This window comes from Oreochromis niloticus, linkage group LG13 (assembly GCF_001858045.2).
Source record: "Oreochromis niloticus isolate F11D_XX linkage group LG13, O_niloticus_UMD_NMBU, whole genome shotgun sequence".
Classification (NCBI taxonomy): Eukaryota; Metazoa; Chordata; class Actinopteri; order Cichliformes; family Cichlidae; genus Oreochromis; species Oreochromis niloticus.
Window position 1 is genome coordinate 33,812,279 of NC_031978.2, and position 24,730 is coordinate 33,837,008.

General features: G+C 43.0%; 1 protein-coding gene and 1 long non-coding RNA gene across 12 annotated transcripts in view; one reads left to right on the plus strand and one right to left on the minus strand.

The window, feature by feature from the left end:
- The window catches only part of rasgrp3 (RAS guanyl releasing protein 3 (calcium and DAG-regulated)), a 562,943-nt gene that overhangs the window by 170,367 nt on the left and 367,846 nt on the right, over nt 1-24,730 (plus strand). The gene's annotated exons all lie outside the window — the stretch shown is intronic.
- On the minus strand, nt 18,868-20,049 carry LOC109202476 (uncharacterized). 2 transcript variants are annotated; one of them, XR_002062407.1, is made up of 3 exons: nt 19,880-20,049; nt 19,442-19,547; nt 18,868-19,188 (listed from the first exon to the last, which is right to left on the minus strand). It is a non-coding gene; the product is annotated as an uncharacterized LOC109202476 (long non-coding RNA). The 2 variants fall into 2 exon arrangements; XR_002062406.1 differs by lacking the exon at nt 19,442-19,547.

Genomic DNA, 24,730 nt, shown 5'->3' on the forward strand with positions numbered 1-24,730 from the left:
CTCATCACAGCACAGAAACAGCTTTAGTGAAGGTTACAAATGATCTTCTTATGGCCTCTGACAGTGGACTCATCTCTGTGCTTGTCCTGCTAGACCTCAGTGCTGCGTTCGATACTGTTGACCATAATATCCTATTAGAGCGATTAGAACATGCTGTAGGTATTACAGGTACTGCACTGCAGTGGTTTGTATCATATCTATCTAATAGACTCCAATTTGTACATGTAAATGGAGAGTCCTCTTCACACACTAAGGTCAATTATGGAGTTCCACAGGGTTCAGTGCTAGGACCAATTCTGTTTACATTATACATGCTTCCCTTAGGCAGCATCATTAGAAGACATAGCATACATTTTCACTGCTATGCAGATGACACGCAGCTCTATCTATCCATGAAGCCAGGTAACACACACCAATTAGTTAAACTGCAGGAATGTCTTAAAGACATAAAGACCTGGATGGCCGCTAACTTTCTGCTTCTTAATTCAGATCAAACTGAGGTTATTGTACTCGGCCCTGAAAATCTTAGAAATATGGTATCTAAGCAGATTCTTACTCTGGATGGCATTACCTTGGCCTCCAGTAATGCTGTCAGGAAACGTGGAGTCATTTTTGACCAGGACATGTCCTTCAACGCACATATTAAACAAATATGTAAGACTGCTTTCTTCCATTTGTGCAACAAATGGTGTTCATCTGAACAGCAAACTGGACTGGACTCATAACTCAGACGCCCTCTACAGGAAAGGGCAGAGCAGACTGTACCTGCTGCGGAGACTCAGGTCGTTTGGAGTAGAGGGCCCACTCCTGAAGACCTTCTATGACTCTGTGGTGGCCTCAGCCATCTTTTACGGTGTGGTCTGCTGGGGTGGCAGCATCTCTGCTGGGGACAGGAAGAGACTGAACAGGCTGATCCAAAGGGCCAGCTCTGTTCTAGGATGTCCTCTGGACCCAGTGGAGGTGGTGAGTGACAGGAGAATGGCGGCTAAGCTGTCATCCCTGTTGGACAACATCTCCCACCCCATGCATGAGACTGTGACAGCACTGAGCAGCTCCTTCAGTGGGAGACTGCGGCACCCACGGTGTGGGACGGAGAGATTTCGCAGGTCTTTCCTCCCCACTGCTGTCAGACTCCACAACAAAGACTTTAACTGATCAAACACACACATCCACACATGTGCAATAACACTAAGTGCAATAATCTTCCTGGCATCGTTGTATTTTTTACTCAGTTGTATATAGCATTTGTATTCTATTTTTATCTTATTGTATATTTTATTCTATTTTATTCTACTGTATATAGTATTTTATTTTATTCTGTTCTGTACAGTTGTGTACTGTATTTATTCTTATTTTATTTTATTCTAATTTTTGCTTCATAACTTTTGCACTGTCCACTTCCTGCTGTGACAAAACAAATTTCCCACGTGTGGGACTAATAAAGGTTATCTTATCTTATCTTATCTTATCTTAACATCTCTAAAATTAGAAATATCCTGTCTCAGAGTGACGCTGAAATACTAGTTGATGCATTTATTACTTCCAGGCTGGACTACTGTAATTCATTATTATCAGGATGTCCTAAAAACTCACTGAAAAGCCTTCAGTTAATTCAAAATGCTGCAGCAAGAGTACTGACAGGGACTAGAAAGAGAGAGCATATTTCTCCTGTATTGTCTTCCCTTCATTGGCTTCCTGTTAAATCCAGAATTCAAAATCCTGCTCCTCACATACAAGGTCTTAAATAATCAGGCCCCATCTTATCTTAATGACCTTGTAGTACCATATCACCCTATTAGAGCACTTCGCTCTCGCTCTGCAGGCTTACTTGTTGTTCCTAGAGTATTTAAAAGTAGAATGGGAGGCAGAGCCTTCAGTTTTCAGGCCCCTCTTCTGTGGAACCAGCTTCCAGTTTGGATTCAGGAGACAGACACTATCTCTACTTTTAAGATTAGGCTTCAAACTTTCCTTTTTACTAAAGCATATAGTTATGGCTGGATCAGGTGATCCTGAATCCTCCCTTACTTGTGCTGCAATAGACGTAGGCTGCCAGGGGATTTCCATGATGCATTGAGTTTTCCTTTCCAGTCACCTTTCTCACTCACTATGTGTTAATAGACCTCTCTGCATTGAATCATATCTGTTATTAATCTCTGTCTCTCTTCCACAGCATGTCTTTATCCTGTCTTCCTTCTCTCACCCCAACCGGTCGCAACAGATGGCCCCGCCCCTCCCTGACCCTGGTTCTGCCGGAGGTTTCTTCCTGTTAAAAGGGAGTTTTTCCTTCCCACTGTTGATTCTTGGGTTTTTCTCTGTATTTATTATTGTAGAATCTACTGTACAATATAAAGCACCTTGAGGTGACTGTTGTTGTGATTTGGCGATGTATAAATAAAGTTGAATTGAATTGAATTGCAAAGCAGCGGGGGTGGAGCAAAATGTGTCTCAGTGGTAGAAGTGGTGTTCTGTAAACAGAGCTGCTTTTTCATGCAGTTGCATTGCACCTAATTTCACCTAGTGACAAGTGAAATTCAACATCTTTTGCTAGCAACCGAGATCACCAGCTGACCGGTGTCTTCACTTGGTGTTAGCTCTGGAGTTAGAGCATCACTTCCTGTTCCTGTTACAACACACAGCTGTGTTTTAGTGTAGCTTCTCTATAGAGCCAATTTATTTAAAAACTCTGAGATAACGTCTTTGTAGTGTAGTGTAATATTCATGAGGATCATTCAAAACATACTCTCTGTTGAATCACCTATTAATTATATTCACAATATTCATTCACTGAGTCTTTAGGGATTCACTAACTTAGCTTAACTCAAAGCCGACGCACAAGCAGCATAGACTAGGGCAGGGGTAGAACACCTTTCTACGGAGCCCCTCTGATGACATGGTCCAAAAAATAAATAAACTGTGGCCACAAAATACTGCTTCGAGGGCACAAAATGGGTATAACGTACCCACGAAATACTTATTTGTGGCCACGAAATACTATTTCGAGGGTACGAAACAAGTATAACGTGCGCACGACATACTAAATCGAGGGCACAAAATAGGTATAACGTGTGCACGAAATGCTAATTTGTAGCCACGAAACACTTGATGATATATCATCCCAGGGCACATTCACTAGAACCTGCGTCAGCCATAGTACAGAGTCCCTACTTGCTGTTGGTGATGTCCTTAAGGTGAGTGTATTATATTTTATATTTTATATTTATTTTATATTGTTATCCCGCATTTTGGCAGTTATTTATTCAGACCTATCTTTGTTACTATGTTCTAAATGGTATCTGCTGACGTTTCAAACATTGTATCCTCATGTTGTTACTACACGTTGTTTTGTTGTGCTAATATGTAGCCGTAAACTCATTTCTAACTGTAGGACGTGCGCAGGACACTTTTAAAGTAGTAGTACTGAAGGCTGAAGACTACTACTAAACAAGGTATGTTCAACATAAAACCTGAGTTCTCTGTGTCACAAAGGTGTCTCTCTTTTACCCTGGCCACATCACCATGCTAGCTGGTGCAACTAATCTGGTCTAGACAATAATAACAGTTTTAGATGGAAAGCATCTTAAAATTGCCTCTTTTTTTTCGCTGAACATGTCCTTTGAAAGTAGCATCATGTGAGTCACACTTGTTAAGGTAATACATGCTAAATGAGCCATAGCGTTTAATGCATCACCGAATGAAGCCCTGCAGTTACAGTAGCTCACTGCAGGTATCACGTTGCCAAGGGAACCAATAAAGCATACAGTGATCGGAATGATTTTGTATTGATGCAGGTTGTCATTGCTCATACTGAACTACTTAAACTCCTAGTAGACAATTGCTCCATTCCTTATTACCATAGATAATATCTAAGTAATAAAAAAATCATTATCAAATTCTGATTTGCCATAGATAAAGTGATTTTATAGGTAGGCTATCATGTAAAAATCTGCTACACAAAATTTAAAACTGAGTGTAAAAATACTAATTTCATTTTCTTGTAGTTTAGAGGTCAGCTATGGATACTTGGCTGCGAGAATTTTTAACAGAGCACAAAGTTGAAGAAGATGTGATCAAGAAACTTAAAGATGAGAATGTAAGCCACTGCAGCTGTTGCTGTGTACATGCGTGTGTGTGTCTGTGTGTTTGCTTGTGAACGGAGAGCCGCAATCCACAATTTACTATGAACATTTTCGAGATTGATTAAGATGAAAAGCGCAAGCGCAGCTTTCCAGAGAAATTATTTAATTCCAGAGAATATAAAAAATGGTACATTGGCGCCCCAATGGTACAATCAATAATTTAATTCCAATTCCAGTAATCTTTTTTTTTCACTTGTTGTGTCACGGTCAGACGGTCCTCCCCAGACGACCTGCTTGTGGTGTGTTTCTCTCCTCCTTTCTTCCCCCCACCCTCCAGGGTCCGGCTATGTTTGAAAGTCCGCGCTTCTGGGAGAGTGAGAGGGTGGCGACCCCTGACCCGGAAGCGCCTCTGTTCGGCAGCCAACTCACCAGGAGACACACCACCATCTTCGAACCAACTGCCACTAATCATCCTACATTTTTGGCTGAGGTATTTAATGTGTGTCCAGTCGACGCTGGATACTCGAAGCCCGGTAGTACAGTGTGCCCAGTATTTGTAACATTGCTCTGGCTCGCTAGCTTTCTCACCTGTTTTTGTTGCTCGCCTTGGTGTGGGAGAATGGAGTGGATGGTTGGAGAGAAGGAGCTCGCTTGGATAATCACTCGGAGGGAAGAAGCAAACAAAGTTTGCATTCCATCTAGATGCTGTCTCCTTTTCTCCCTCTGTACATGAAAAATTCCTCCAGGTACGGCCACGGGCATTCATCCTCCGTCTTTTCTACATTGTTTTCACGGTTGACAGTGTTGTCTTCTGTCTCCATGTTGGCTTCTTTGTCTCCAAATCTTCATAAATTAGTTTATACTCCACCGAGTAGTACCTCTAGACACCTGTGCCTGCTGCTGCAGTGGTGTTTATTCTTTGCTTACATCTTTAATCGGCGCGGTCACGATTGCACGGCCTTATTGGCTGCGAAGATGCAGATGAAAGGTTTGAATATTAATTCAAATTGTGGGTGTACTCAGTAGCGACTTTGATTTTATAAGCAGCGAAGTAGATTACATGGTTTAAATTGTACTCAAGTATGAGTAAAATTACACACTTGAAAAATAAAAGTACAAGTACACAAAAAAACTACTTAATTACAGTAATGTATTTGTAATTCGTTACTTCCACCCCTGCATTTTGCAACATATTTGCCTTCATAAATATAGTATACGCTGCGAAGTGACAGGAGGATTGCCATGACTTATACACCGTGAAAAACAAATAACCTCTAGCTAAATGGACGGCAAAACACAGAAGAGCTAACCTCATCAGGCCAAGACTCTGCAGTCTGTTTATACCTACTGCTCAGTGGTCACTCTTCAGTGATGAATCATGGGCAGGGATGAACACTGGCTTGAGTGGAGGAGAAGGGGGCCTAAAGGCATAACTTTCACCATCTTACAATGTTGTGATTGCAGCCATTCCCCAACTCTCTTTGAATGCTACTTGGGCCACTGATTAAGATTTTAGCAGTTTGCACGTTAATGATCATGAAACTGACCTCACAATAGTGCCAGTTTCGGTCATTTTGCAGATTTAATGTTTATAAGGTTCGGGAAACCTCCAGTCAGCTGAGACTGAAGAAGTGCCATTGATGAGTGACAAAATGTTTCTCCTGTTGAAAACAAAACATTTAGATGAACAGAATCAACTGTATCAACAGTTGATTGATACAGAGTAGTAAAGCTTGTCTGATTTCCCCACAATATTTCACACACAGGACCTAACCTCTAGGTGACATTCAGCTTTTAGCATGGACAGTCAGACACAGGACTGAAGGAGCTCCAAAAACAAAGAAAGCAGCCTTTACTTGCCAGGAAATCAGGTAATTATTCTTGGAGAACCCTCACCCCCACCCATTCTATTCTAGCAAATTAGCCTACGTCCTGGCTCCTTCATATAGAATAGTGGTTTAATGAGCAGGTCTATCAGTCGATCCGTCAGTTTGTGAGACCATAGGGGCCCCATTGATAGTTTCATCATCTGGCAGTTATCACAAAAAAAGTTAAAGACCAAATGCTCAAAGTGCCCTGGTGCTGCTGCTATTGCGATGTGTGTGTGTCTGGTCTCCCATAAAACATGTGTAGGCTAAGGAACCTGTATTTAAAGGGGTCAGAGAGGCTTGTACCCTCAAGGGTTTAAAATACAGCCCATCGGAGGAAGAAAGACTGAAGGGAAAGTAAACAGGCTTCATTCACCAAATCTCTCTTTGACCTCTTCTGAGGGCACAACAAAGAAAGCAGACTGTCTTCAGTGGCTTTGTGCATGGATAATAGGTGCAATGTGAATGAAGACACAACAAAGAGTGTTTGAAGTATTTGGCAATCCATTAACATGTGGCATAAATGAGGACTGAGCCATTAGGAACAGGAAGGATTCTTAAAGTGAAGCAAACAAGCCACAAGTACCTCGATGCCTCTCAGATGTCACTGATAAGCATTGCTATTAAACACAGGGGATTGGACTTTTTACTAAGGGGTTAAGAATTCTGGCGTGATCATGGAATATAAGTTGGAGTAAATTTAGAAGAGTGCTGTTAATGTTCACTTACATTCAATTTTCTAAATTCCTCTCTCTTTATTTCAGTGTTGGGTAAGTTACTTTAAATTAGTAACTTAGTTACATTACTAGTTACTTCTATCAAAAGTAACTCAGTTACTTCAAGTTACTCGTTACTTTCAGAGTAACTAGTTACTAGGGAAAGTAACTTTGGTTTTACTCAGAATTCTCTTGTTAATGTGTTGCTTCCATAACTTTGCCAGTCTTCTAGCTTGCTTACTTGCCACAAGTGCACTGTGCCACCTACCAATAGAAAGGAAAAAATAATGTGCACATTTCCACGAGAGAAATCCCACGCCTGGACCGTCGTTGACCGCCGCCATGATTCTAGCCTGCTTTTTACATCCAACACAAAAACTGCAGTCGTGGTGCTTTCGATTGTACTCAGAACTCGGAAATTCTGCCTTCTGAATAGGAAGATGTAGGTAACACCAGACTGCAGATGAGCTGCATACAGAGCTGGACTGGGACAAACAATCGTCTCGGGCATTTTGACTAGAGACCGGCCCACCATTATAGGAAAAATCATAAAGCCTTTGAATGAAAACAAACACTGTTGTGACAGTGATGTACACTGTTCTGATGGTATATATGTATCAATCTATCAATTGTTTGTTGTAAGACTCAGATAATTATTTATTAAAAGCTAGACATTTTAAATGAGAATAATAAAGAAAAGTATTTCCTTGTCCCCCCCTTTCCCTGTTAATGCCCTACCTGGCCCCCTGGCAACACTTTGCTAGACCCGCCCCTGCACAGTTACCAGCTGTCAGCTACACAGAAAAGGATCCTGGTGTTATTTGTCTCTCAGAAACAGTTCATAATTTCAACTCATTCATGTCACCTAAAAGGTAAACCTGTTTCTCCATCACCTGTTCAGCTCTGATGATTCAGTAAGGACATCTCCTGGTTTCATCTTCATGTTTCCCTCTCACCAGATATACAAACTGATATCATGACCAGCAGCTTTACAGCTGTGGCTCCAGCAAACGTCAGCTGATACTAGAAATTAATATTAAATCAATTCTAACAACAGCTGATCAAGCTTAAATGTGCTGCTGTTGTTTAGCGCGACATCCGCTGGTTTCCTCTTTCTGGCGCAAATAAACAAACATGCGAGAAAAGCTGATCAGCTGATCATTGATCAGTTTCATGATTGAAGCAGCAACAGGAGAGAGAGGGGGAGAGAATGAGAGAAGAAGAGGCAGCTGACAACGTAAAGACGCAGAATAACTCCAGCTTTGTGTCTTTTTCATTGTAGCTGAAGTCCGGGACAAACTGTTCCTTTTCACCTCAATTCGAAACGCGTAATATTTTCTCTGAATACCAGACGATTCTGTTTTTTATGGGACGGTTGGCAACTCTAATAATTAACTGTATGAATAAAATAAAGTTCAACATCAGTAACATAGCACCCACCCAGCTGTATAGAAACTCCGTCATGCTAGCTAGCACGCAGTACGGAAAAGTCAGCATAACGAAAATAAACTCCACCTAAACTTGGTTTATATCTGACCCAGATAGACTGCAGGTCATAACTTCTTACCTGAAGTTCAGTTCACCTGACACTCGGCCCGCCGGCCGCTTCGGGCAGGGCTGGACTGGGACAAAAATCGGCCCGGGCATTTTGACTAGAGACCGGCCCACCAGGATAGAGATTCTGGGAACTTGTGGCAAGAGGTACTAGCGCACGCAGGCTTTCAATTGAACTCAGTTACACAACGATAAAAAGAAACCCAAAAAATGGCAAGAAGCTGTTGTATTATTAACTGCAATAGCCGGTCGCATGACAGCCACGGGAAGCCGACGGGTAAAGAGATCTTTTTTTTTTTTATCGGATTACGTCATTGAAGAGAAATTTTTTAAGCCATGTTTCCGAAGTAAGAGCAGATGGATGGTCTGGATATACCAAATATAACGTCTCAGAACACTCCAGCTCACATGTTAGTCTGCTCCAAGCATTCCCACAAAGGTCAGTGTTTTGTAGCAGTTAATACGTCATTTTTCTTAACATAATTGGTGATATAGGTTACAAGCAAGTCTGGCGCTGAACAGAAATTGTCTCGCTATGCTCCTTTATTTATTGTGCATAAATAGTGAATTGTCCTAACACAATATTGCGTTTCGCTTCTGTTATTACCACGGTACATTGACAAAAACATATACTTTTATTCACAGGATAAAACAGTTGTTTTGTATCACTAATTGTCCAGTGCGATTACAGCATACAATATTATTGTCACTGCTACATTTCTGTAATGCGTACCAGAAATTATTTCCACTACTAATTAATTACCGTTGAGCTCAAAGGTTATATTAATAAACGGTTAACGATTGTGTATTTATGACGACAATTTGTGAGGTAAACTTACCTTTGTTTGTACGATGGTCTTTCGTTCTACACGGTGCATTTCAAGGTCCTGTACCCATCCGTCGGTAAACTGTACCTGGGCTTGTTGCAGTGACCTGAAGTTACTAAACTTCATGAGTGTATGCACTCACTCCAAGAACCGTATAATTATAAATCTGAGCGTGGTGAAAGTTGGGCAGCACGCTAACGTCTTTTGTCCACTCTGTGTGCTCGTAAGGGTCTGACCCTTTCACTCCTTTGATTTTTTCCTCGTATCTTTTCTTTGCCTTTTCGTCGAGTCTGTCTTTGTACGGTCCGGCATTGTTCTCCTTCGTTTTGTACATTCCTTTTTTGTGCGGCAAAGAAAAACCAAGAAGGTATTGGAACCGGAGAATGAACATTTTGCGGTGCTGCAAATGCTTGCATTTGATGCAGTACTTGGATTGTTTTGCCACGAGTTCCCGGAATGCAATGCGCGAAAGTCACGTGATCTGTCAATCGCTATAGGAAAAACCATAAAGCCTTTGCATGAAAACAACTGCTTTGATGTACACTGCCTTGTTGGTATATATGTATCAATCTAATAAACTTAAACCTACACCATCCTCCCTATTCTGGATTTTAAACAGTACATAGCAGAAACAAAAAGACTGCTTGGTCGAGTTAACCTCCTGAACTATCTACAACACATGGTAGAAACCTTAAATTAAGACCAAGAACACTAGAGGTGAGACATGATCATTAATTAATATTAAAATTAATAAATGACAGATTTAGTGATATTTTCATAAACACCTCCTTTCCTTTTTTTGTTCTCCATTTTCTTTAGTTCGTCTATAAGATTGCTAAACAAGGGGAGGGTGCATCCGGCCTCCTCGGCTGTAATTGGTCCAGCCCAGAGTCGATCATGACCAATTGGCCAATCCAACACCTTTCATTATATATACCCTTCCAAAAATAAAAAAAAATAAAAATCCATCAGCCCATAAAAACAAAAATCGCCAGCGGCCCACCGGGCAAATCCGGTATGCCCGATGGCCAGTCCAGCTATGGCTTCGGGTCTCTTGCCTCCCTTTTCCTTCATCCACCTGCTGGCCTCCACCACTTGCTAATGTTACTGAATCTGTGGAAGCTCCGCGATAGCCACCACACGAAGTAACGAGTAACGAGCCTATCTAAATCCCAGTAACGAGTAACGCGTTCCTGGTTTTGGCATAATAACTAGTTACCGTGCTCGTTACCACAATAATAACGTAGTTACTGTAATGCGTTACTTAATAACGCGTTAGTCCCAACACTGCTTTATTTTGCCATTTTGTACAAGGTCCATTGGTGGAATTAAGAATACTGAACATGCAGGCGATGTACTCCAATCTCTAGTTTTGTCTTAATAATTAAGTCATGTAATACTCCCTCTCACTAAACTAAGAGGTGAAGACCAAAACCAGATGGACCAGAGATGGCGGCGCGTGAACAACGCGAGGCTCAGTGTCTCTCCAGAATCTGCTATTTAGCGGTTTTTTATCTACTTTTAACCGGATTATTCATCCAGAATTGCTGTGCGCTGCTGACCTACAGCAGACAAGAGATTCTGGACATCTGGACTCATAACGCCAACAGTTTTATCGCCGATCTCCGACTCATCCCAGAGATCTCCAGAACACCGGAGGCTGCCCACTCTCCCCGGCCGGGCGGAAGTGCACGCAGACGGCGCCGAGAACGTAAACAAAGGCGAGGTAGGCGCGGAGGGCTACGGGCTAAGCTAAAGCTAACACCACACCGGCTGCCTTTACCCAGTATTTTCCTCGCCAATGTCCGTTCTCTGGCAAACAAAATGGATGAGATACGGCTCTCCATCACTAACAACAGACGGATTATGGACTCAAATGTCATGTTTTTCACCGAAACATGGTTGAACAACAGCTGCCCGGACAATGCTATCGAGTTAGCAGGACGCCACACACACCGAGCCGACAGGCTAGCAGATGACTCCGGCAAGACCAGAGGTGGAGGTTTGTGCATTTATATTAACAATGCTTGGTGCATGAACTCCACTACTAATGAGAGTCACTGCTCACCTAACGCGGAGTTTTTAATGGTCAAATGCAGACCTTATTATCTCACCAGAAAACTCACTTCGATCATACTCACTGCAGTGTATATCCCCCCCAACACTAATGCTAGGTTGGCCATGAAAGAACTTTCTGCAGCCATTAACAAACACCAGAATAAACGCCCCGAGGCTGCTTTTATTGTTGCTGGCGACTTCAACCACACCAACTTAAAGACAGTCCTCCCCAGATTCCACCAACATGTCTCCTGCCACACCAGAGGAGACAAGACTTTAGACCATGTTTATTCCAACTTGGCTGGAGCCTACAAAGCAACACCCCTCCCCCACATTGGACAATCGGACCATCTCTCCCTGTTCCTAGGTATTCACCACTCATCCAACGTGTAAAACCTGCTGTGAGGACAATTAAAGTGTGGCCAGAGGGGACAGACGCAGTGCTCCAGGACAGATTTAAAAACACAGACTGGAATATGTTCACCCACACAGACCTGGACCAGTATGCCTCATCTGTACTGGATTACATCTCCAAAACCACAGACAGTGTCACCACCCAGAAACGGATCACCATGTACCCCAACCAGAAGCCTTGGATGAACCGGGATGTTCGTCTCCTCCTGAAGGCCCACAACACTGCCTTTAGGTCAGGAGATGCACACGCCTACAGTACAGCCAGGGCTAATCTAAAGAAGGGCATCAAAAAAGCCAAACACCATTACAAAAAGAAGGTAGAAGAACACTTCTCCAATTCCAACCCCCGACGCATGTGGCAAGGACTCCAGACCATTACAGACTACATGACCACCAAACCCTCCCCCGCATCCTCTGATGTCTCCTTCCTCAACGAGCTCAACAACTTTTATGCTCGTTTTGAGCGAGGGAACCCCACAACCACAACCAAAACAGACATGACGCCAGACCACCAACCTCTGACTCTCTCCCCCACCGATGTAAGAGCGGTGCTGAGCAGGATCAATGTCCATAAAGCTGCAGGTCCTGATGGCATCCCCAGGCGTGTTCTCAGAGCGTGTTCTGGGGAGCTTGCAGGAGTGCTGACAAACATATTCAACCTGTCCTTGGCCCACGCTGTGGTACCGGCCTGCTTCAAATCCACCAACGATTTGACAACGATGAGACTGCCTACAGGGAGGAGGTGGATCGTCTGGCTGAGTGGTGCAACAGAAACAACCTGCTGCTTAACACTGAGAAGACCAAGGAGCTCATCGTGGACTACAGGAGGAATGCTGACCCACATCCACCCATCCACATTAAGGGGACAGCTGTGGAGCGTGTGAGCAGCTTCAAGTTCCTGGGTGTCCACATCTCCGAGGATCTCATCTGGACGACCAACTGCTCCAAGCTGGTGAAGAAGGCTCACCAGCGCCTCTTCTTCTTGAGGACTCTGAGGAAGAACCACCTGTCCTCAGACATCCTGGTGAACTTCTACCGCTGCACCATCGAGAGCATCCTGACCAACTGTATAACAGTCTGGTACGGGAACTGCTCTGCCTCGGTCCGGAAGGCGTTGCAGAGGGTCGTGAAAACTGCCCAGCGCATCGCCGGAGCACCACTTCCTGACATAAAGGACATCTACAGGAAGCGGTGTCTGAAAAGGGCTGGGAAAATCATCAAAGACCCCAGTCACCCATCACATGGACTCTTCACCCTCCTGCCCTCTGGGAGGCACTACAGGAGCATCCGGACTAACGGTGTGTTCACACCGAACGCAATAGACGCGAGCGAAAATGCCCCAAACGCCCCTAATTTGACGCGTGCACATTCGCACCTCAACGCGTGTCCAAGAAAAATCCAACGCGCGTCAAAATTGCATATTTTGACGCGCGTGAACCGGAAATGTGAGAGGAAGTTGTGCCAGACGGTATCTTTGCTAGATGGCAGCTGTCGAGCTAGCGTTTGAAGAGAGAGTCTCCCTCCTCTACTTACTGTGGAGAGCAGAGCAGCGGCGGTAAGGACGTCCTCGCTGTACCTGGGTCCATCAGGTCCTCCAGAGGCGTGAGCAGTTTGGTGAGTTTCACCACTTGCTCCAGGAGCTGCGCCTGGATGACGGCCGATTTCAGCGATATCACCGTCTTTCACTCGCCCAGTTTGAGGACCTGCTGTCCCGCGTCGGTCCCAGAATCGCCCGCCTAGACACCAACTACAGGCGCTCAATCCCACCTGCAGAGCGCCTGTCCATCTGCCTGAGGTTAGTGAAAGTGTTTAATACGGTAGTCCTTTATTGATACCTGTGCTAATATATGCTAAACTATCGTTTATACACTGCTAACATGGCTGTGGTATGCTAACAGTGAATGCCGTCGGTGTTTACTGATAGCAAACTGTGGTATGGAGACGACTGTTTATAATATTTCTAGTGATACTCGACAGTTCTCATCAAGTCCTGATTTAATTCAATTTATGCTATGTTATCAGTGTTAGCAATGATAGCATGGCTGTGGTGTCATATCAATGTATGCTCTCAGTGTTTGCTGATATCAAACTGTGGTATGAGGACCACTGTTGGTAATCTTTGTAGTGATACTCACTCCTTTTTTTTTATTTAGGCCTGGTTTAATTCTGGTATAGTTGAATATTTGTATATAATCCCCGCAGCTGTCAGACTCTATAACAGGGGTCAGCAGCCTTTCTTAAAACTGAGAGCTAGATAAAATTGTGAACAGTTTGGTTCATCTCTAGTTATATGGTTCTATCTAGCATATTCTATCTTGATATGCTATGTCTTATCACAGGTTAATTTTTCAAAAATATTAACAATGATTTAAGCAAGGAAAGGGCTACATGTCAACATACAACTCTTTATTTCTATTAATGTCTTACTTCATTCCTACCTGATTGACATGTCTAGGAATTATGAGTGATTGGCTCACTGTAGGGGTAAAAGTTGTTACCAATCAAATTATGATATGGTAAAGTTAAAATAAAACACAACTGACTGTTTTATATTATATCTAATATATGTTATGTAATTATCCTTATAATTACAAAATGTTTTATGTAAGATTTATGTTTTGTAATTTAAATCTGACATCACAAAAGTATTTTGGAATTTGAATAATGTATTTTGTAACTGCAGTACACATAATACTAATTTTGAACAATTTTGTCCAGGTTCCTTGCCACCGGGGACTCCTTCAGGACCATCGCGTTCAGTTTCAGAGTCGGTGTGTCCACAGTGTGCCAGATCACCCCCCAGGTAGCGACGGCCATCTGGGACTGTCTAGTGGACGACTTCATGGCTGTGCCTTCACCTGGAGACTGGCGGTCCATCACAGAGGGATTCCAGGAGCGCTGGAACTTCCCTCTCTGCTGTGGAGCTCTGGATGGGAAGCACGTCCAGACAAAGGCACCCCATATATCACATAGGAGACGCACACATTGATATACACGAAATATTTATTCCATTTCTTTTTTTGTGGTGCCCAAATTTATGCACCTGCTTGATTTTGTTTAAACAATTATTGCACACTTTTTGTAAATCCAATAAACTTCTTTTAACTTCTCAAATATCACTGTGTGTGTCTCCTGTATGATATATTTAACTGACATTTTTTATTGTAACAACCAACGATTTATACAGGAAAATAATGGCTATTAACAAGGTTGCCCAAACTTTTGCATCCCACTGTATTAGTATATTCTGTCATTAGTATAATATGAAATAAATTCTACATGTGTCAAGTCGTGTGCCAACATTTGCTGTGTAGTAGAACTGAGACATTAGTCATTATAAAAATTTATTTGAAATAATATTAAAATTCTCAAACAGAAAAACATTAAACATAAATATATAGAATATAAGTATTTACAGAGAGACAGGAATAAAAAGGACCCAGCTGCTCTCCAGAGCAGGAACAAGGCTGAAGAGGAAATGCTCCGTTGGAGACTGGCGTGGCCTCTTCAGGGAAACCAGGATGGCCAGCTCCACCGCCGATGGACCGTCCTGGGACCAGTCCCTCATCTGCCTCGGAGCTGTCCTCCTCTCTGGGCCTGTAAAACAGCACAAAACACAAAGAAATGAGAAGGCTGCTACTAGATTTTAATTTCAACATTGAAAAAAAACAAAAAAAAAAAAAAAAAAAACAGGATATAATCAGATTAGTTGTAGATATTTAGTAAAGGTGATCACAAGGGAATCCCACCGAGTAAAAAGCTATCAGTGCTTGCTGTACATCTGATGCTACAATTGCATACCTGTGGGTGCAGCAGCAGGAGCTCAGGGACTGGGGAGCAAGGAGAAGCAACAGGGGATGCTCTGCTGCAGAATCAGTTGGTTCTGTCAAGACAATATTAAATGTTAACAGGTTGAAAACAATAGTCATAGAGAAAGTATATACAGTGGTCCCTCATTTATTGCAGCAGGGGTTGTCAGAATAACTAGCCCCTCGCCATGCACTTTATACACTTTTTTCCCCACACACATGAACATTAGTCACAGTTCTCACAAGTTGATTCTCAAAGTGCAAACCTTTGTAGATTGCAACACGTAAAAGTATTACTAGAAAAATTTGCATTTCCTGCGAAAATGCTGTGTGGATGCCTTAACGCTGAAGCTGTCTGCTGAAAAGCTGAAAAAGATGAAAAGTTGCAAAAAGTTGTATGGTGGTGAAAAAAAACATGTCGCCCGGAGCAGGATTCGAACCTGGCCCTCCTGGGCTCAAGGCAGCTGCTCATCTGACTGACCCAAACTCATTCTCACAAAGAAGAGGTGGACAGACTGACAATTCTGCTGAAATTAGCAGAAGCTGCTGAGAATTGTGCTGATAAGAGGTGAAAAGGCTGAAAATTTTGCAGAAAAGAGGTGAATCAGCAGAATTTCTGCTCAAAAGAGTTTTTTCTGAAAACAGCTGAGATTTGTGCTAATAAAAGGTGAAAAGGCTGAAAATTTAGCAGAAGTGGTGAATAAGCAGAATTTGGGCTGAAAAGAGGTGAAAATTCTGCTGAAGAGTTCAATCAGCAGAATTTCTTCTAAAAAGAGTTCTGCAGAACTCTTTTCAGAATTCTGCTGAAAAGATGTTTTTGCTGAAAATAGCTGAATAAGTTGGGATTTGTGCTGAAAAGTAGTGAAAAAACTGGAAATTTTGCTGAAAAGGGGTGAAAAAGCAGAAATTTGTGTTGAAAAGAGTTAAAAAAAGTTTAACTGTTAACTGAAAGAAATGTTGCCATAAGCGGGATTTGAACCCCGGCCTCCCAGTCTGAGAACAGCTGCTTATCTCACTGAGCTAAAACACAGCTCAAACCGGCAAGGAAAATCAGTGACGCCACTGATAATGTGGGAGAAATGGGCAAAAAATATTGTATAAAAAATTCAATATCTCAAAAAGTATAGAAGTTATGAGAACCAAAAGATATTATAAGTTTATATATGCATAAGCAGAAAGAGCAGAATTTTTTAAAGTTTGAATGGCGAAAATCGGATAAAAACTGAGGGAGTAGTTAAGTGCCAAAAAACGTACGGAAGCAACAGGAATAAAGAAAGGATAAAGAATAAAGAGAAACAGGAACTCAATAGTGTGGATGCCTGAGGCATCCACACAATTATGCCGTGTTTTGTCTTCATCTGCCTGCCACTTTCGTGCGCCTTTTTCCCTCGCGGTGCAGGTGTCTATTTCCGAATGAGGGTCATAGTTATGGGTGTTTTTGTGCTGTTTTATCTATTGGACATGATGGTTATCAAAACAAAACATGATAAATTTGACAAGCGCAGGAGACACAGCACAGAGGAGATTTGTCAATCAGGCTGCAGAATGCAATGCTGTACTGTGCAAAAAAAAAAAAAAAAAAAAATCAGCGAAAAAGCGAGGCAGTGACGGATGAGCGGGACCACTGTGTGCTGTTTATTAATAAACAAAATATATTCCTATATGACAACATGCATAAAAGCAGAACGGTATTTGTACATCAGTGGGAAAATAGCGGTGGCTTGCTAGCTTTTGTGCGGCTTCCTCAGGTCAGTGAAAAAGGTAAAAAGAGAAATGAATGAACTTACCAGGTTGCCCGATCTCTTCACATTTCTTCCTCCAAGCTCGGTCCTTTATATTCCTGTCTCGGTACAGAAAGCAGCTGGTGTCGTACAGCTCCGGGTTGTTTGCTACGGCGTTGATTAGCCTTCCCTCCATTGAAGAATGAAGGGCTTTGGCTGGATCTGCCCCTTTGACCTAGTTACAGCCACGTCACCAGGCTCCTGATTGGTTGTTGCGGCGCGATTTGACGCTGGGGTTCAGATTTTTCCAACTCGAGCGGTAGAGGCGAAATACGCGTATGCACAAAATGCAACACAAAAACTGACGCGCGTGATTTTTTTCGCGAGTCCAACGCGCCAGACGCGGTACACTGACGCGCGTTTCACGAGTTTTGGCGTTTTCGTAACGCAAATCTGCTTCCGAATTTTCGCCAGACGCGCAATTGCGTGTCATCGCGCTTTTCCATTGACTTTACATGTAAACCTGACGCTCTGGCCGCCTCTATCGCGTTCGGTGTGAACACACCAGGTACCGGAACAGCTTCTTTCCTACAGCTGTCAGACTCCTGAACTCTGCCTCCTGACATCTGACCCACGTTAAACTCATGGACTGAACATACACACACCCACAACCACCTACACACACACACAATGGACAACCGTACCCTCAAACACACAATAATAACATGGACTGAACCACCACTCACAACCACTAGCACTTTATATAGCCTCTGTAGAAATTATCCACATATCTCACTTATCTTAACTGCACTACTGTATAGTTCTGTGTAAATAATCATTCTGTACATACAATAATTTTTAATCCTACAACTGTTTATAACTTGCATAGTTCACATTTCTGTATAGCTGTATATCTCATGTTTCTGTATAGTTTTTTTTTTAATTTCATATTTATATCCTGTTCATACCCTGTACTCACTACAGCCTGTACATACTTATAGTTATAGAATATTCATAACATACTTCATACCGTGTACATTATAACATACCATAATAGACCCATTTCTGTAATATACTTACATATCTATATTATTGCTAATATATATTGTAATATATCTATATCACGGCTAAAGCACTTCTGGATGGATGCAAACTGCATTTCGTTGCCCTGTACCTGTGACATGTGCAATGACAATAAAGTTGAATTCTATTCTATTCAATTATTGAACTTATTGGCAAATGGAAAAAAAAAACTTTCAGATTGAAAGTGCTGTTATTCTTCTTAGGGCCATGACACAAAGTATTACAGATCAACATCATTTAAATACCAACACTATTTTGCAAAAGTATTTCAGAAGTCGGACCACACTTCCCCTTCCTGTTCTGTCTATATATGACCCCAACGTTTGTTCTGGTTTTTGTGTAAACACCAGTCGACACCCATCATGGAGGACTATAATTCATCTTATCAGATAAGAGTAACAGAATAATCTTTAAATGCTTCCCATGGCCCTCTCATCCGTCAGCCCATCAACTCAACAGCTCAGCTTCATTGGATTACCTTCAGGTCATCGATGATATCCAAACTCTGTCTCTGAGCGACAGTCAGGCTGCTGTTGCATGTAAATACAGCGTTAACACAGAAACAGACGAATATTTGTGCTCAGATTCACAACTATGGGTGTGTTAACCTAACCCCACTAACTGCATGACTTTGGACTGTGGAAGGAAGCTGCAGTACCCAGAGTGAATCCATGCAGACATAATGAGAACTTTCCATAGAAAGGTCCCAGATGGTGGCGTAGAGCCAAGCAAGACACAGGGTAAATGTTTCACAATCTTTATTTAGCTTGAGCAGGGGCAGATTAATAAAGGTAGGTCACTCAGGGGGTTTTTTCCTTGCAGGTCCAAGGGAAAAAAGGAGTTCACTGCAGAGAGGAAAGAAGAGTTAGATCTGGGTTCAGGCATGACAGCAAACATGGTCAGAATAAATTGGATACTTGAGAAATACACAGAAACTTCCAGAGGGGAGAAGTTGGAATCCAGGTGAATATTGGCACTAAGTGATCCGGGTTGTTTGGGAATGAGAACTTGTTTATCTTGGCAGTATGAACCGATGATAATCTTTAGTCAGCAGGAGGCACACTGGAAACAAAAGAAAAACAGAAAAGAGCAGGAATACACACATGCCCAGAGAGAACAGGTATGATCTGTTACCACTCATGAGAGGCAGGCTGTCTGGCTGAGACTGGAAGCTTTGGCTCAGCCCTTTATACTGACCCTGATGAAGGAGCTAAAGTGTGTCTGACTGAGGAGCAGGAAACCCCGAAGCTCCACCAACATGGAAGGCAAGTGCCTGCAGAAAACACAATCTGGAGCAGAGAGAAACTAAACTAACCTGCACACCTATGAGCCAGGATTGCTGTGAGGCAGCAGTGCAAAGTAAAAAGTCTCTCAGCAGCTTGGTTCTATCTTCACAGCAATCCACTTTGGGAACCATGGTTCTAACATAAAATAGTAAGCAGAACAAAACGGCACAAATGTGCTGAATAACAAATAAAGCCTGAAAGAGATAACCATCTAATGAATTCTTGTGCTTCCTCCAGATATCTGATTTAATGTGATTCCTTGCCATTAAAGGGACCCATGCCCATTTAACCTTCCATCAAGGTATTTGATAAGATTCCCAGCTGCAGCATAACTGATCATTTTCCTCTCATTCCCTTTCTCCCACTACTGATCATTTTCCCTGATTCCCCAGCTTGCGAAGTCCATCAGGACCTGAGAGTCGGGAACACAGTCACAAACACACCACAGCCCCCGAAAAACAATCCACCTGAACAAAGAAGAGGCAGCTGCTCACGAACAGGAACTTATTCTGAAGAGCTTCTTGCCATAAAGAAAGGAGGAGTGGGAGTTCCTGAGGTACACTCAGCCCTTGTCACGTCTGGCGTGGCAAACAGAGATGCAGGGAGCCACGGAGAGAAAACAGAATGACGGCAGACAAACCAGCAACTAACTGACGCAAACACAAGGCCTAAATACAGAGAGATAACGAGGGAATGAGACACAGAAGGACAGCACAGCTGGGAGTAATCAGACATGACGAGACAAGGAAGCAAAGCAGAATACACTACACACAGGACAGAGACTATCAAAGTAAAACAGGAAAAACAACAGGTATGCACAGACATGAACTTGACTGAATCATACTTTTTATTAATCTCTGTCTCTCTTCCACAGCATGTCTTTATGATGCTTTCCACAGCACTGGGGCCCTACGCAGGCTCATCATGAAGAGTTTATGAAGATTCCACAAAGCTGGGGTCACAGGCTTTGAGGACACAGAGACTCACCCCGTCTGGTCCTGCAAACTTTCCTGAGTGGAGTGTTTTCATTTGTCTCTGAACTTGGTGATGAGGGAAAATGAGAGATGGGCGAGGGGTGTCAGGACTTTCACGGGAGGCTATGGTGCAGTGTGGACAAACAGGGATAGAAAGCGTCATGTCTGTGGATCGCAGGCTGACTACAGCTAAGTCAGTAGGGGATGAGCAATAATTGCAGTGTTCTCTGTTGCAGAACAAATTGAGCACTGCAATTATTGCTCATGAGGCTCTTTCCTCATCACCCCCATCTCCTCTGCTGTTGGATGGTCTGAATCCAGTCATGGTCTTCATACCACTCCAGACCACTCTTATGCTGTTCTGCTGGAGTCTCCGCCCCAACTTCCTCCTGTCATTGTCCTTATTCTCTCTGTTTGTTCCCAACCAGAATCCCTGAACTGTTCTAATCTCTATTGCCCGCTCTGACGGCCCTATTTTTGGCAGTGAGGAAGGCAGTCAGCTGCTGAATCTGTAAACAGTCTAGGGCAGAGTGAATAATGTCACATGAAGCTGTGGGGGTTAGCACAGGGAGGAATATAGACAACCATCAAGATCATGTGTCTAAATTCCCTGGGCAAATAATATGGCCTGAGTCAAACAGCATAAAGTTCAATGTCCAGGCAACAAATCTGCTCTTTGATTAGGATATGAGCAGGGTTACACCGCGGGTTGTTAACAACGGCAGCGAGCCCCCCTCCTCTCTGCTTACTGCTCGCAGAGCTGTTCCTTTTTTTTTTTTTTTTTTTTTTTCTTTTGTCTGTCCCGTTTGGATCTTTAGCCATCAGAATTGTTGTCTAAAGGCCAAGAAAGATGCCTAGCGGATTTACTTTACCAATTGGATCATCATGGCCTTGCCATATTGGTCCATTTGATTGACCTTTATTATAATTATGTATTTATTTGATTTTTCGGTTGTTACAGACAGGACAGACATGACTGGGGGATAGGACAGGGAGAAAAAGGGAGAGAAAGAGAGGGAGAGAAAGAAAAATAGAGGGGAGAAGAGATGGTGAGAAAGGGGGGACGAGAGAAAAAAAAGAAAAAAGAAAGAAAGAAAAACAAACAAAACACCTGGATTACCTGTATGGGGATAAGAAAAAACAGACGAGAAAACAAACTAAACAGAACAACACAGTAAATACAACACCATCACAATAAACTAGCTAACAGTAGATAACAGTAGATACTAAATATTACACGTTATTGTGCAGCACGCAAGATCGACAGCGCACAATGTGCTTTGAGGTAGCAGCCAAGAAAGGTGTAGCTTGTGTCTGTGAAAATCCGTGTGTACACCTGTGTGGATCGGCACGCTTGTATTCAAAAGGTTTCTCCATGTAATGTCGGGAGTTCGCCTTCTAACCAGAAGGTTGCCGGTTCGAGCCCCGGCTTGGACAGTCTCAGTCGTTGTGTCCTTGGGCAAGACACTTCACCCGTTGCCTACTGGTGGTGGTCAGAGGGCCCGGTGGCGCCAGTGTCCAGCAGCCTCGCCTCTGTCAGTGCACCCCAGGGCAGCTGTGGCTACAATGTAGCTTGCCATCACCAGTGTGTGAATGTGTGTATGAATGGGTGGATGACTGGTTGTGTAAAGCGCTATACAAATACAGGCCATTTACCATTTACCATGTAATGATCTGCTAGGGAGTGTGGGGAGCCATATCCCCGTCCCCCAGGGCATGAAGCAGGTATGGAGGAGATCCAGGCCCCAGACATCCAGAGGCCCCATAATACGAGGACCCAAGGAGGACCACCGGGGGGTAACCATGCCACCCTCCTGGGAAGAGCTGAGGAGAGCCCCAAATGAGAGGTCACCCAGCAGCCACGGAGCAGAGGCCAGAGGGGGTTGCAGTGACGTGCCCGCGGGCTCTGCCGGCAGCCAGCTGTGCCAGAGAGGACCGGGCGTCAGGGCCAGAGACCAGAGGCCCCAGAGGGCACCCCTCCCCCCGGAAGGGGCCCAGCCGGGCCACAGGCCCCAGGCCCCGCCAATCGGCCACCGGGAGTGAGCCGGTACATACATGAGCGCCCAGAGCTGTTCCTATTGGCCCGAACAGTGTGGACCCTTAATCAGGAATATTCTGGTGGATCCATGATTCAGTAAAGCATATGAAGCTACACTCCCAATACTTCCTCTGACTCTGAGCTAACACTGTTAGCTTATCCATCTTATTTGCTAGTGACCCATTATAACTGGTGGGTTGCAATTTTAAAGCCTGTATGATGAACTTTATCCAGACAATTACTTGTTCATCTTTTTAAATCCAATTGAAATCAAAGCATTGAAAAAGTCCTCTGGAAAAGAGCAGAGCTGATGAAAGAGAGTTTATTGAACAGAGTCACAGAAACAGCAAAACAGAACATCACAATATATGGAACAGCAAGACACACACACACAGAGACACACACACACACAAATACTGGTGAGTGCATTTCTGAATCATTTTTTATGGGTGAGTCTTCAACTCCTCCTTCCATTATGTATGTATCAATTTACATATTCAACACTTGCTTTGCCTAACTTTCTGGGCATTTGTCCCAGAACTTGTCATGCATCATTTTTATGGCTCATTTTGACAGGCTGAGGTCAGCTCATAAGGTCAGTAATAATGGCTGTTATGCCAGCGTTACAGTAAAAATGATTAATCCTACCTGACATTTTTATGACTTAGCAGTAAGTTGGTTTTTTTTGCCAAACATAAGCTATAGATTTGACTAATTAGGGGTTTCTACAACTGCAGACACTTACCTGTCAATTCCTACATCAAAAATAATTACCAGGTGCATCTTCAAATTGGCTCATTTCTACCAACCATATATCAGAAGCCTGTCAAAATTGGCCACAAAACTGTCAAAGCTACGCATCAGTCCTAATAATTCATTTTAAAACATATGCTATAATGTAAACTATTATAGCATATGGGTCACTGCTTAATATTTACAATTCCAATATATAAACGCTCCACTATAGTGTACATATATATATGATTTCAGAGTATATGTATCATAAAAAATCCCCAACATAATAGACGGAGACACGGCTTATGCCTCCTTCCCCTTTAAGCCCCTGCTGTCTCACCATCTCCCTCTGTCCCCCACCTCTACATTCACTGTGTCCTTTCCTCCAGATTTCAGCTGGTATGTCTGTGGGTGAGCCGGAATCAGGCCGTTCAACTGATCCATGGAGTAAACAAACCGTGCAGTGTGTAGCTGCTGCACTACGATCGCATGCCTCAATGAAAGCAACAAGTCCATGGTGATGAGGATAACAAAAACACTCAAACGACATGTTTGACAGAAAAATATTTAAAACAAACTAAAACTCTGCAATAACAAGTAAAAGACTAAACAAAAAGGAAGAAACAGTTTAAAGTATGGAGAAAAAACAGGAGCAACTGAAACAGGCTGCATGATGGTTCACATTGTGTTAAATTAAATATGTTATCGCTGTTCTGTTGTTGACATTTTTTAAATTTTCTCAGTCACATTTCTGTGGTTGTCTTGAGTCTGGGTCTCTGTCTTTGTGTTTGTTTGGTTCCTGTTTTTGTATTGGTTTCTTGTCTGGTGTGCGCCGTGTTCAGTTTTACTTCCTCTGTTTCGTTAGTCTGATTTGCTTCACCCATGTTCTTTGGTACATCTGCCCTTTATTTGTCCAGATCTCCTTCCAGTTGTCAGTCCTGTGTGTTGGGTATTTCCAGTGTAGTTTCCTAGCTAGTAATTCCAAGTATCTACTGCTCCAGTCTGCTTGCCTGAAATCCTTGGGCAAGATACTAACTCCAAATTGCTCTCCGATGCATTCATGAATGTGTGTGAATAGGAAGCACTTAGAAACAAAAGGTGCTTGGGTGAACGGTTGTGAATGGGTAAATGAGGCAAGTTGTGTAAGGTGCTTTGAGTGCTTGGAGTAGAAAAGCGCTATAAGGGAACTAGTCCATTTACCATCAACTGGTTCTGTGTGGAACAGTTTGGGTCCCTCACACAGGGTATCACATCCCCCCAACACAGAAATTGTTAAATCATTCACAACTGTTGTAATCTGATCGGTGTCTTATTTAACATAATGAAAGACATCTAGCAAAGACTGCAGACACCCCTGTTGTGCAAGTGTGTCAGGAGCACTAAGAGTGGTGTTTGGCTACGCGAGGTGATTACTACACAGGGGGCGGAGACTGAATTTAAGTCAGGTCCAGCTGTTGCTTTTTATAGGCACAGACATGTACCACCTTTGATGCCACCTCATGCATATTAACACCTCATGCTGTTATTTCCTGAGAAGCTTGTAAACCGCTACTCATCAAAAGTTTATATTT